Genomic DNA, 12,234 nt, shown 5'->3' with positions numbered 1-12,234 from the left:
TTCACCCTTTAAACAAATCTCAACTTTCAAACAAGCAAAGACGACCAACCAGCAAGTTTGCACTGATAAGAATAAGCATTTTCAGTCTACAGAGGCGCATTTGCTGGAAACAAAATGTCCCATTTCAATTCAACTAGTTCTTAATACAGAGTGAAAAGAGAAATTTCAGCTATTCACATTTCTTTCATTAAAATAGGGAAGGCCAGCATGCCATAAAGGAAGCATATAGGTGTTCCTTGACCCCCTCAGACCACATCCTGACCCCTCTTCCTCTACTGAAGAACATAAGACCATAAGAATAGCCACACTGTGTCAGACCTATCGTCCATCTAGCCCAGTATCCTGTTTTCCAAAAGTGGCCAAGCCAGGCAACAAGTACCTGGATGCAACCCAAATCGTGGCAACACTCCATACTACAAATACTGATGTCTGCTGAAACGTTGCTGTAGGGGTAAGAGCAGGGTCGGTCACTCCTGCTATGCTGATGAGGTTATTACAATTGATAGCAGCAGCCCAAGCCTGGCACAGTTGATAAACTCTTCCTGTTTAATAAGATGATACCAGCCTGTGTCTGGCTCAGAGCAGCTGGCTCCCAAGGCCAGAGGACTATGCTGGCCACATTTCTATCATGAGTCAGGAACAACCAGGGATCTCTCCTACCCTAAGAAGAAAGATTCAAGAGTCTGCGATGAGTGATGAGGTCCAAGGGGTAGAATTTTTGTATTATTGTGTGGTCACAGGGACCTGATTTAATTTTTACTTTCATTTCTTTCTTCATGATTATTTTAAAAAAGCAGAAAGAAAAAGGAAATGAAGTTAGCGGGCCCCAGGAAGATCTCCCACTTCAGAACCTCACATGCATCCTGAAAGTCTGAACAGGCAAGATTCCAGCTGGAAAGTTTTCTGTCCTATGAGTGACCCTCCTCCATGAAATGTAAGATGCTATGAGTGCTGGATGGTAGGGGTGGGAAGTTGGGAAACGAAAATGATCAGAGTTTGCAAAGAGTCCCCCCACCCCCCAAGATCCAAGCCCCCCCCTGTGGCTCAACCCCCTTGGCTGCCACTTCCAACCCCCCTCTCCCTGCAAGATACCCTCCTCCCCCCCCCCCCTGTTCCTACCTCTATCCCTGGTGGTCCATCAGGCTAGTTAATGTAGTTCTAAGCTTCTCGTTGTCTTAGCACAGCACATGGAAGACAAACAGTGATTCTACTAAGTTTTCTTGATAACAAACTTTTTGAATGTAAGGAGCTTTGTGTCAGTGGGGGGATGAAGCTCTTACCCAAAGGATCTCATGACATATCATGAGAGTATCTGAGGTCCCCCCTGACTCCATGCATTTCGCGATTCCTGCCCTCATAAACTGTGGACTAGAATAACTGGACAGACTGGAAGGTCCAACTGGTCTTTTTCTACCATCACCTGTTGACGGTTAGGATTAGATCAAGGACACATTATTGTAGGATTAGGAAGCAGGTAAGGAAATTCTTAATCTGCAGAACTTTTGCAAATTAATTTGGAATTGACAATTTATTGAAATCTTATCAGCAGGTGAAGAGGTTTTTTGTTTTTTCAAAAGAGCTTATATTAAGTGTTTAACTTTGAGGAAATGGTCCAGTAAATACAGCTGGTGCCTGATTTGATTTGATGGTGATTTCTATTGCTTGTTTTTAGTACACTCACTGTTTTTTTATTTATATATTATACCCTGTCCTGAACTGTGAACAGTTGCGGCTAATAAATATTTGTAAAAATAAATATGTTACATACAAGTGTACTAAGTAAAACGATTATGTGAAAGTCTTCCAGCCCTTCTGGAAAAGTACTGAAATTCTCCAAGTACAGGGTCTGCTGGCAGATGCTGGTGTCACCGTTACCAAAGGCACTTCCTGCTGCCCCACTCCTAAGAACAATGTGTGCCAGTGATTTGCTGAGAATACAGAGAGTCTCACAGCCATCCTATACCTGACCCTGAACAAGGGCAGAGAGGAAGGCAAACTGCACAGTCACAACCCTAAACCAAGGGGGAGGAGGGTAACCCGCACAAAGTGACAGTCACAACCCTCAACAAAGGCAGAGAGGAAGGTAACCTGCAGGGAGCAGAAGACAGAGCCCTAAAGAAAGACATTGGGGGGGGGGGGGTAACTTATAGGGAGCAGCAAACAGAACCCTAAAGAAAGGCATGGGGGGGGTAACCTATAGGGAGTAGAAGACAGAGCCCTAAAGAAAAACATGGCCACCTTACTGGGCAGACCGATGGATCACGGTGGCTTTTATCTATCAATTACTGAGTTTCTACATTAGCTGGAGTTTCTATAAATTCCAGAGTAGGTACATCAAGCTAAGGGCTTCTTTTACAAAACCACACTAGCAATTGCCACATGGCAAATAAGAGGAAGCCCATAGGCTTCCACTCAATTACTGCGCTAGAAATCACTGGCACTGCTTTGTAAAAGAGGCCACCAGACACACTCAAATACTGGGGATAAAATCCTGAAAACGCTGTCGAGAGCACAGAGGAAGCAGCCAACCTCCACTAGGGAGAGGAAGCCAGAGACCCTGCCATCCTCTGCCTGACTCTTTGCACTTCCCTCTGCTGCAGACTGGGGAGGCAGCAGTGCTGCTGAGGTGGTGGAATCTTAATTAAAAGATGCACTTGAGAGAATCTTCAGGAGAAAGAGCATGACCTCTGTGTAACCCAGTCAGCCAGACAAGTGCTACAGTAAATCAGGTCTGTGCACTCTGCATTCATGAGGGTTATTTCTTTGTTTTCTTTTCCAGCGTGGAAAACCGAAAGTGGTATGACAGATCTTTCTTTGTAGCTGAAAAGTATTAAGGCAGTTCAGCCTGAGAGAGAGAGGAGAGGACTGCAAAAATTATCTCTGCTCCTGCCCAAGGCATGCCCCACACTTCCACTCTGAGCTCTGCTGCTGATGAAGAGAGGGGGGTGATTGGGTGTCACATGAACCTCGAACTTCTAAGATAAAAACATAACATAAGAATATAGGCGTTGCCATACTGGGACAGAGTGAAGGTCCATCAACCCAGTATCCTATTTCCAACAGTGGCCAATCAAGGTCACAAGTACCTGGCAAGATCCCAGAACAGTAAAATAGATTTTATGCTGCTTATCCTAGAAATAAGCAGTGGGTTTCCCCCAAGTTCATCTTAAAGAGGAACCAGAAGGAAGGAGATAGAGAGCTTGCCACAACCCCCAGTCAGTGAAGAGAAAGGACAACATTATTGTATCTTACAGATACAAAGGAGAAGACCAGAGGAACCTGAAGGAAGGAGATACAGAGCTTGTTACATCCCCAGTCAGTGAAAAGAAAGGGAATGTGTCTTATGGATACAGAGGAGAACATCTCCTTCTTGGTTCTGGTTCCTCTGTTAAACAGCTGGCTACAGCCCACAGTAGGTGATGAGATATGAAAGACTCAGACGAACACAGTATTTCCATAGCAGATTTTATCTTGAGCTCTACTCCTGTGTTTTTCTGACCTTTTTCTATTTTTGAAGAAATCACAGAGACAGATTATATTTTATTCAGAGACTGGTCGGAAGAGTAGACTTGGGCTGTGGTTGAGCATCTCATGGAGGTAAGCCCTTAAGAGCTCTCCCCCTACTCAGCATGGCCTCAGGGGTCAGGAGCCACCCAGGCATTTATGAATACAATATATAAAAACCAAAACCAGTCTAAACCTGTTACTGATGTACTGGAGCTGTCCAGAACCCTGTGTGGTTTGGAAAACCAACTGCGAACTGTTGTTACATATAGAAATGTGATTCGAATTTTATTGTACTGTCATGTACTGTAGACTTGCTACTCATTATGTGTTCTCAGCCCCTAGCTGGCTGCATCCAGCCCTCTTTAATAATTTAGGAGTGTCTTTCAGCAAAAGTTACCACCCTGCTTGTACGGAACCAGTTCACTGGTAGAGTGACGTCATTGGAGTGATTTACGAGTGACACGATTCATGTTTAGATTAGGAGAATTTGCTAAAGATGGTTAAAATAAGCTCTGCAGGCTTTGTTTATCATTCCAAAGTTTATAATAGTGCCTTTTAAAAAAGCCATTAAAAAACACAAGTGCCGATACAATGTATTAAACAGAGAGGTAGAGAAGTGTCAGAGATGCCCTGGCAGGGTCCGTCACCTCTTCATTTAGAAGACGCAAAAATAGTTTATCATTAAAATATAATTGCAACCATCTTTGGCAGGCTCTGCCGGAGATGGGGTTTTAATAAATTCAGCAGGTTGAATCTCAGGAAAGCTGGGGAAGTTGCTCTGAGACACTCTGGAGAAAAGAGACAGTCAGAGCACTTAACCCAGGTCAGGGATGTACTTCACCTGCTGGTGAGAATCAATTGAATGAGGTTCCGTAGAAAAAGTCAAACAACCACCAGATAATCAGAAGAGCCTTTGAGTTTAGACCATGAAAACCAAAAGGCAAAGGGCTAGATTCGGAAAATTGGTGCCCCAAAATCAGCACCAAGTACTGTTCTATACAGGGATGAGCGCATTTTATAGAATAATGCTTAGATCCGATTTCCACGCCTGAAGTTGTGCCAGCTGAAACTGGGTGTAAATATGGGGAATTCAGCATTTCAGTGTGTAAATGGTGCTGTTCTATAAAGCCATGCACAATGTTTTGAATTGCAGGAAGACGCATGTGCTATTAGTGATCGCTAAGGCCTATTGATTTCATTGAGAGCTCATTAACTAATGTGTTCCGCGCACATCTAGGTGTCGATCTTTCAGTACCACTTATAGAATCTGGGGGGAAATGCCTTTTGCCCCAAAGAGCAAAGCAAGACATCAGACTGTGGCCACCAGGTCTAGACAAGACCCACCCCTTCCTCTCTTTGACCTTGTTCTGTTTGTAGCAGATCCTGTTCCTCCACCTCTGTTGGTTGCATGTGTTAGACTACATATATACATCTAAGCAATCACTAATTCTGTTGACTCCTAATGTAAGGAAGAAATTACCTCTCCTTCTCTGTGGTACAAAACACTTTTCAGAGTCCTGCTATACTGGATCCCACAGTGACCAAAAAGCAGCAAATATGAGTTATCTTGTTGGGCAGACTGGATGGACCGTGCAGGTCTTTTTCTGCCGTCATCTACTATGTTACTATGTTACTATGACCTCTAGTGGCTTTAGTAGAGTATTGAAGGATGACTTACTTTCACCTTGCAGTTCCCAAAAAGCAGGAGATGTTACCCTGCTTATTATTACCATAAGGGGAGGGAATAGGTTTTTGCAGGGGTATAAAACCCTGAGCACAGTTCACTAAGACAATCCCCAGCCTCTGACCAGCTGGAAGGCCTTAGCCAACTATCTACAGCAGAAGAGAGCTCTGTCTACTACTACTACTACTTAACATTTCTAAAGCGCTACTAGGGTTACGCAGCACTGTACAATTTAACATAGAGGGACGGTCCCTGCTCAAGGAGCTTACAATCTAAGAGACAAGTGAACGGACAGTCCGATAGGGGCGGTCAAATGGGGCAGTCTGGATTTAGTGAATGGTAAGAGTTAGGTGCCGAATGCAGCATTGAAGAGGTGGGTTTTAAGCAAAGACTTGAAGATGGGCAGGGAGGGGGCTTGGCGTAAGGGCTCAGGAAGGTTGTTCCAAGCATAGGGTGAGGCGAGTCAAAACAACCAGTCAAGAGATACTAGAGCATCCAGCAGTGCTTAAGCTCTCAACTGTCACTGGGGCAGTGGCAACAGGGAACCCACTGTACCCTCTCTAGGAGCCAAGGAGAACAAAAGCAGCTGGGCATAGTTATGTATTTCCAGCAGGGCACGCCAGATCTCTTTTCATCTGTTCAGGATCCTGGAAGCACCCAAGGGGATGGGGATGATATGAAATAAGAACCACTTACAGCTTCTTGTCTCCTGGAGACCAACCCACAATTGCAATTTAAAATTCTGATTTTTAAAAACCACTCCATACCCTACAAAGGAACTGGACGGAGTACAAACACCAAAACAAAACAAATAAATTCAAATAAAAATACCCCAACCCATCAATCACAATTGTAACCCCCTGGAGAAACTGGGTGTAGGGGTGGCCAAAGGCAATTGGCTGCTTGAGGCAGGGATGAGATGCCGCCCGCAGCCCCACCCCCACTCAGTCTGACATCTCTCCCCTTCCCTTCCTCAGCCCTCTTCCCCACGTTTACCTTATTTGTTTCCTTTTCTAAAAGGTGGCAGCGATTCCCATAGGCTGACCTGCCGTGGTGCTGCTGGCACCGGCCTCTTCACTCTATTGCGTCCTGCCTCTGAGGAAACAGAAAGTTATATCAAGAGGCGGGCCACAGTAGGGAGAAGAGGCCGGCTATGGGAATCGCTGCACTCTCATCTACTGGGGTACGTCAGGAAGTTCCTAGATGCCATTAATGATGAATTTGAGGGCTAGTCCTCACTGCAATGCAGCAGCTGGTGCAGTGGGTAACAGAGGTGGAGCTACGTGGAAAAGGTATTTATGTTTAATGATAACTTGCTAAGCACGTGAATATGTTTCTAAATTAATGACCATAGTGTGTCTGGAATTCAGAATACATTTGAAAAAATCTTTCCAAAGACTCCTGAGGAAATTAAAGTCACAGAAGTAGGGAAGGATTAACCCTTTTGTGAACCCCTCCCCACAATATAAATACATTTTTTAAATCTCAGCCCACTTTATTGAAGCTTATTTCTATAAAAATTTACCAAACAACAACAAAATTACAAGAAAGATAATGTACGATTAAGGACTGTCCATGCCTCAATGTTTAAGTTTATTAAATCAATAAGAAAGAAAATGATAGAGTTTTACGAGCAGAGTCAGCATAAGATATGGAGCATGCATAATTCTCACTGTTGTTTTTATATCTTTAGATTACAGTATCATATTTAATAAAACAAAAATGTAATAAATGACACACTGTTGTAGTATAAATAGCCAAGAGGAAGATGTACAAATCTTATTATTGTTATAGGGAACCAGAATGATTTCTCTGTATTTCTGTTACCTTCTAAATCAAAAGACATTCACATAAGAACATAAGCATTGCCTTACTGGGACAGACCGAAGGTCCATCAGGCCCAGTATCCTGTTTCCAACAGTGGCCAATCCAGGTCACAAGTACATGGCAAGGTTCAAAAACAGTAAAACAGATTTTATGCAGTGGATTTTCCCAGGTCCATCTTAATAATGGCTTATGGACTTTTATTTTAGATAATTATCCAAACCTTTTTTAAACCCTGCTAAGCTAACTGCTTTTACCATATTCTCTGGAAACAAATTCCAGAGGTTAGTTATTCATTGAATGAAGAAATATTTTCTCCAATTCATTTTACATTTACTACTTAGCTTCTTTGTGCATCACCTAGCACTAGTATTTTTGGAAAGAGTAAACATATTGTCATAGCCAGTCAGATGAATATCTTTCTTTTCAACATTTTCAGTTTTTTTTTATTATTTTATTTATCACATTTTACATTATTATTCAAGTTTAAATCTTGAAACAGAAAAGATGTCATTGGTCATATATTAACAGAGAATATTATTACAATCCCAAATAAATCACAATATGATCCTTTCTCATCTTTAGTCCACTATATTCAGAGGCATTACAAACTACAATCTAGGAATAGTGCTCCAATTTCAATAAAGAAACAGGAAAGAAAAAGGAAGGAAGAGCAAGAAGTCCAGGTGTTCCAACATTATGGCGTAGAAGTTATTACCGGTCCTGGTGGCGAAATAGATGAGCCAGCTAATTTAGAATCCAAAAAAGAGTTCAATTGCTTAGAATCGTAAAATATATACTTTACAGAATTAAATTTTATAACACATTTGCAGGGATAGTTTAACCAGAATAATGCGCCCAATTGAAAAACCTTTGTGCGCAATTTAAGAAATTCTTGTCTCTTTTTCTGTGTAACCTTAGATACATCAGGGTACATTCGTATTTTGTAACCAAGGAAATTCTGTTCTCTATGTAAAAAATATGTTTTAGTACCCAGTCTCTATCAGGTTGTAAAATAAATGTAACTTTGAGCGTTGCTGATGTAAGGCCCGCCATATCGTCTTCTATCATTTGTGTCAAGTTCATATCCCCAGCTGATGCTGGGGGTTCTACTCTTTCTAGTTGTTCAGGAACTCTTTTCAAGGAAGATGTTATATAGAAAATTTTTGAAATAGGAGGATATGACTGCTCAGGTATCTTCAAAACTTCTGTAAGATACTTTTTAAAGGTAATAAGAGGTGATATCAATGGCTGTTTTGGAAAATTTAATAAGCGCAATGTGTTAGAGCGTTGAAAGTTTTCAAGCATTTCCACCTTATTTTGTAGAAAAAGATTTTCTTTAATTAAATTGATTTGCAGTTGTTGACATCCTTGAATAGCTAAAGAATTATTCTATATTATTACTCAAAGTTTCCAACTTTTTTCGATAGCAGGTAATTTTCCAGACAAGAGTTCCATTTGCTGATTTACAAATGTGAATTTCAAAGCAAAGGAAGTTTCTAGACAAACTAAGGCTTCCCAAATTGAATCTAGTGAAATCTCCTTAGGTTTCTGAGGTAATAATGACTTACTTGGTAAGCCTAATTCCATCGGGTTCTTCTTTAGCTGTGCCTCTTGTATCGCCAGATTTTCTCCAGTGGCCGTCTCCCCTTGTTCACCCGCTAATTCCAAAGCGGGGAATGTCGGCGTCTGCAATCCCATAGCAGCGCCCATGCTAGGAGGCCCCGTCGACGTTCGAACGTCCTGAGACTCCTGAACTGCTTCCGGGGTTCTCGCCGGCATCAAGGGGGGATTTCGCTCTTCGGGGCTCCAAGATGTCTCAGCCTCAAGCCGCAAAGATGTGAGACCTCTCTCCATATTATGCGGCAGCGAGGAGGGCATTCCCGAACTTACTCCCGGAACCATGAAGCGGTCTAAAGGTCCAAAAGACGGCATCGGCAGCACCGCAGGGCTAGTGCGCTGCCTGCCTCTTCTCTTGGGCATCAGAGGATAATTTTTATGAGGTAAATCCAAATTATCAGAGGAGCTGCTTCACGTACGTCTTACTCTGCCGCCATCTTGCCTCCGTCCCCAACATTTTCAGTTTTAAACTCCATCTGAACCATCTCATTACAGTCAATAGAGCTTATAATGAAACTCAGGCACTATACTGTCAAAAGAATGATTTTTTTTTTTTGTTACATTTGTACCCCGCACTTTCCCACTCATGGCAGGCTCAATGCGGCTTACATGGGGCAATGGAGGGTTAAGTGACTTGCCCAGAGTCACAAGGAGCTGCCTGTGCCTGAAGTGGGAATCGAACTCAGTTCCTCAGGACCAAAGTCCACCACCCTAACCACTAGGCCACTCCTCCACTGTTGCTACTATTTGAGATTCTACATGGAATGTTGCTATTCCACTAGCAAACTCCATGTAGAAGTCGACCCTTGCAGATCACCAATGTGGCCGCGCAGGCTCTGCTTCTGTGAGTCTGACGTCCTGCACTCACAGAAACAGAAGCCTGAGCAGCCTTCTACATGGAATGTTGCTAGTGGAATAGCAACATTCCATGTAGAATCTCCAATAGTAGCAACATTCCATGTAGAATCTCCAATAGAATCTATTTTATTTTTGTTACATTTGTACCCTGCGCTTTCCCACTCATGGCAGGCTCAATGCGGCTTACATGGGGCAATGGAGGGTTAAGTGACTTGCCCAGAGTCACAAGGAGCTGCCTGTGCCTGAAGTGGGAATTGAACTCAGTTCCTCAGGACCAAAGTCCACCACCCTAACCACTAGGCCACTCCTCCACTGTTGCTACTATTTGAGATTCTACATGGAATGTTGCTATTCCACTAGCAACATTCCATGTAGAAGTCGGCCCTTGCAGATCACCAATGTGGCCGCGCAGGCTTCTGCTTCTGTGAGTCTGACATCCTGCACGTACGTGCAGGATGTCAGACTCACAGAAACAGAAGCCTGCGCAGCCTTCTAAATGGAATGTTGCTAGTGGAATAGCAACATTCCATGTAGAATGTCCAATAGTAGCAACATTCCATGTAGAATCTCCAATAGTAGCAACAGAACCTCAAATAGTAGCAACATTCCATGTAGAATCTCCAATAGTATCTATTTTATTTTTGTTACATTTGTACCCTGCGCTTTCCCACTCATGGCAGGCTCAATGCGGCTTACATGGGGCAATGGAGGGTTAAGTGACTTGCCCAGAGTCACAAGAGCTGCCTGTGCCTGAAGTGGGAATCGAACTCAGTTCCTCAGGACCAAAGTCCACCACCCTAACCACTAGGCCACTCCTCCTCCACTGTTGCTACTATTTGAGATTCTACATGGAATGTTGCTATTCCACTAGCAACATTCCATGTAGAAGTCGGCCCTTGCAGATCACCAATGTGGCCGCGCAGGCTTCTGCAGGACGTCAGACTCACAGAAGCCTGCGCAGCCTTCTACATGGAATGTTGCTAGTGGAATAGCAACATTCCATGTAGAATCTCCAATAGTAGCAACATTCCACGTAGAATCTCCAATAGTATCTATTTTATTTTGGTTACATTTGTACCCTGCGCTTTCCCACTCATGGCAGGCTCAATGCGGCTTACATGGGGCAATTGAGGTTTAAGTGACTTGCCCAGAGTCACAAGGAGCTGCCTGTGCCTGAAGTGGGAATCAAACTCAGTTCCACAGGACCAAAGTCCACACCCTAACCACTAGGCCACTCCTCCACTGTTGCTACTATTTGAGATTCTACATGGAATGTTGCTATTCCACTAGCAACATTCCATGTAGAAGTCGGCCCTTGCAGATCACCAATGTGGCCGCGCAGGCTTCTGCTTCTGTGAGTCTGACATCCTGCACGTACGTGCAGGATGTCAGACTCACAGAAACAGAAGCCTGCGCAGCCTTCTAAATGGAATGCTAGTGGAATAGCAACATTCCATGTAGAATGTCCAATAGTAGCAACATTCCATGTAGAATCTCCAATAGTAGCAACAGAACCTCAAATAGTAGCAACATTCCATGTAGAATCTCCAATAGTATATATTTATTTTTGTTACATTTGTACCCTGCGCTTTCCCACTCATGGCAGGCTCAATGCGGCTTACATGGGGCAATGGAGGGTTAAGTGACTTGGCCAGAGTCACAAGAGCTGCCTGTGCCTGAAGTGGGAATCAAACTCAGTTCCTCAGGACCAAAGTCCACCACCCTAACCACTAGGCCACCTCCTCCACTGTTGCTACTATTTGAGATTCTACATGGAATGTTGCTATTCCACTAGCAACATTCCATGTAGAAGTCGGCCCTTGCAGATCACCAATGTGGCCGCGCAGGCTTCTGCTTCTGTGAGTCTGACATCCTGCACGTACGTGCAGGATGTCAGACTCACAGAAACAGAAGCCTGCGCAGCCTTCTAAATGGCATGTTGCTAGTGGAATAGCAACATTCCATGTAGAATGTCCAATAGTAGCAACATTCCATGTAGAATCTCCAATAGTAGCAACAGAACCTCAAATAGTAGCAACATTCCATGTAGAATCTCCATAGTATCTATTTTATTTTTGTTACATTTGTACCCTGCGCTTCCCACTCATGGCAGGCTCAATGCGGCTTACATGGGCAATGGAGGGTTAAGTGACTTGGCCAGAGTCACAAGGAGTGCCTGTGCCTGAAGTGGGAATCAAACTCAGTTCCTCAGGACCAAAGTCCACCACCCTAACCACTAGGCCACTCCTCCACTGTTGTTACTATTTGAGATTCTACATGGAATGTTGCTATTCCACTAGCAACATTCCATGTAGAAGTCGGCCCTTGCAGATCACCAATGTGGCCGCGCAGGCTTCTGCTTCTGTGAGTCTGACATCCTGCACGTACGTGCAGGATGTCAGACTCACAGAAACAGAAGCCTGCGCAGCCTTCTAAATGGAATGTTGCTATGGAATAGCAACATTCCATGTAGAATGTCCAATAGTAGCAACATTCCATGTAGAATCTCCAATAGTATCTATTTTATTTTTGTTACATTTGTACCCTGCGCTTTCCCACTCATGGCAGGCTCAATGCGGCTTACATGGGGCAATGGAGGGTTAAGTGACTTGCCCAGAGTCACAAGGAGCTGCTGTGCCTGAAGTGGAATCGAACTCAGTTCCTCAGGACCAAAGTCCACCACCCTAACCCACTAGCCACTCCTCGCTGATCAAAGGCGGCACAAAAGACTGAATCTGAAA

Source organism: Microcaecilia unicolor, unplaced genomic scaffold (genome assembly GCF_901765095.1).
Source record: "Microcaecilia unicolor unplaced genomic scaffold, aMicUni1.1, whole genome shotgun sequence".
In the NCBI taxonomy this organism is placed as follows: domain Eukaryota; kingdom Metazoa; phylum Chordata; class Amphibia; order Gymnophiona; family Siphonopidae; genus Microcaecilia; species Microcaecilia unicolor.
Note: the sequence above shows the minus strand (reverse complement) of the source record.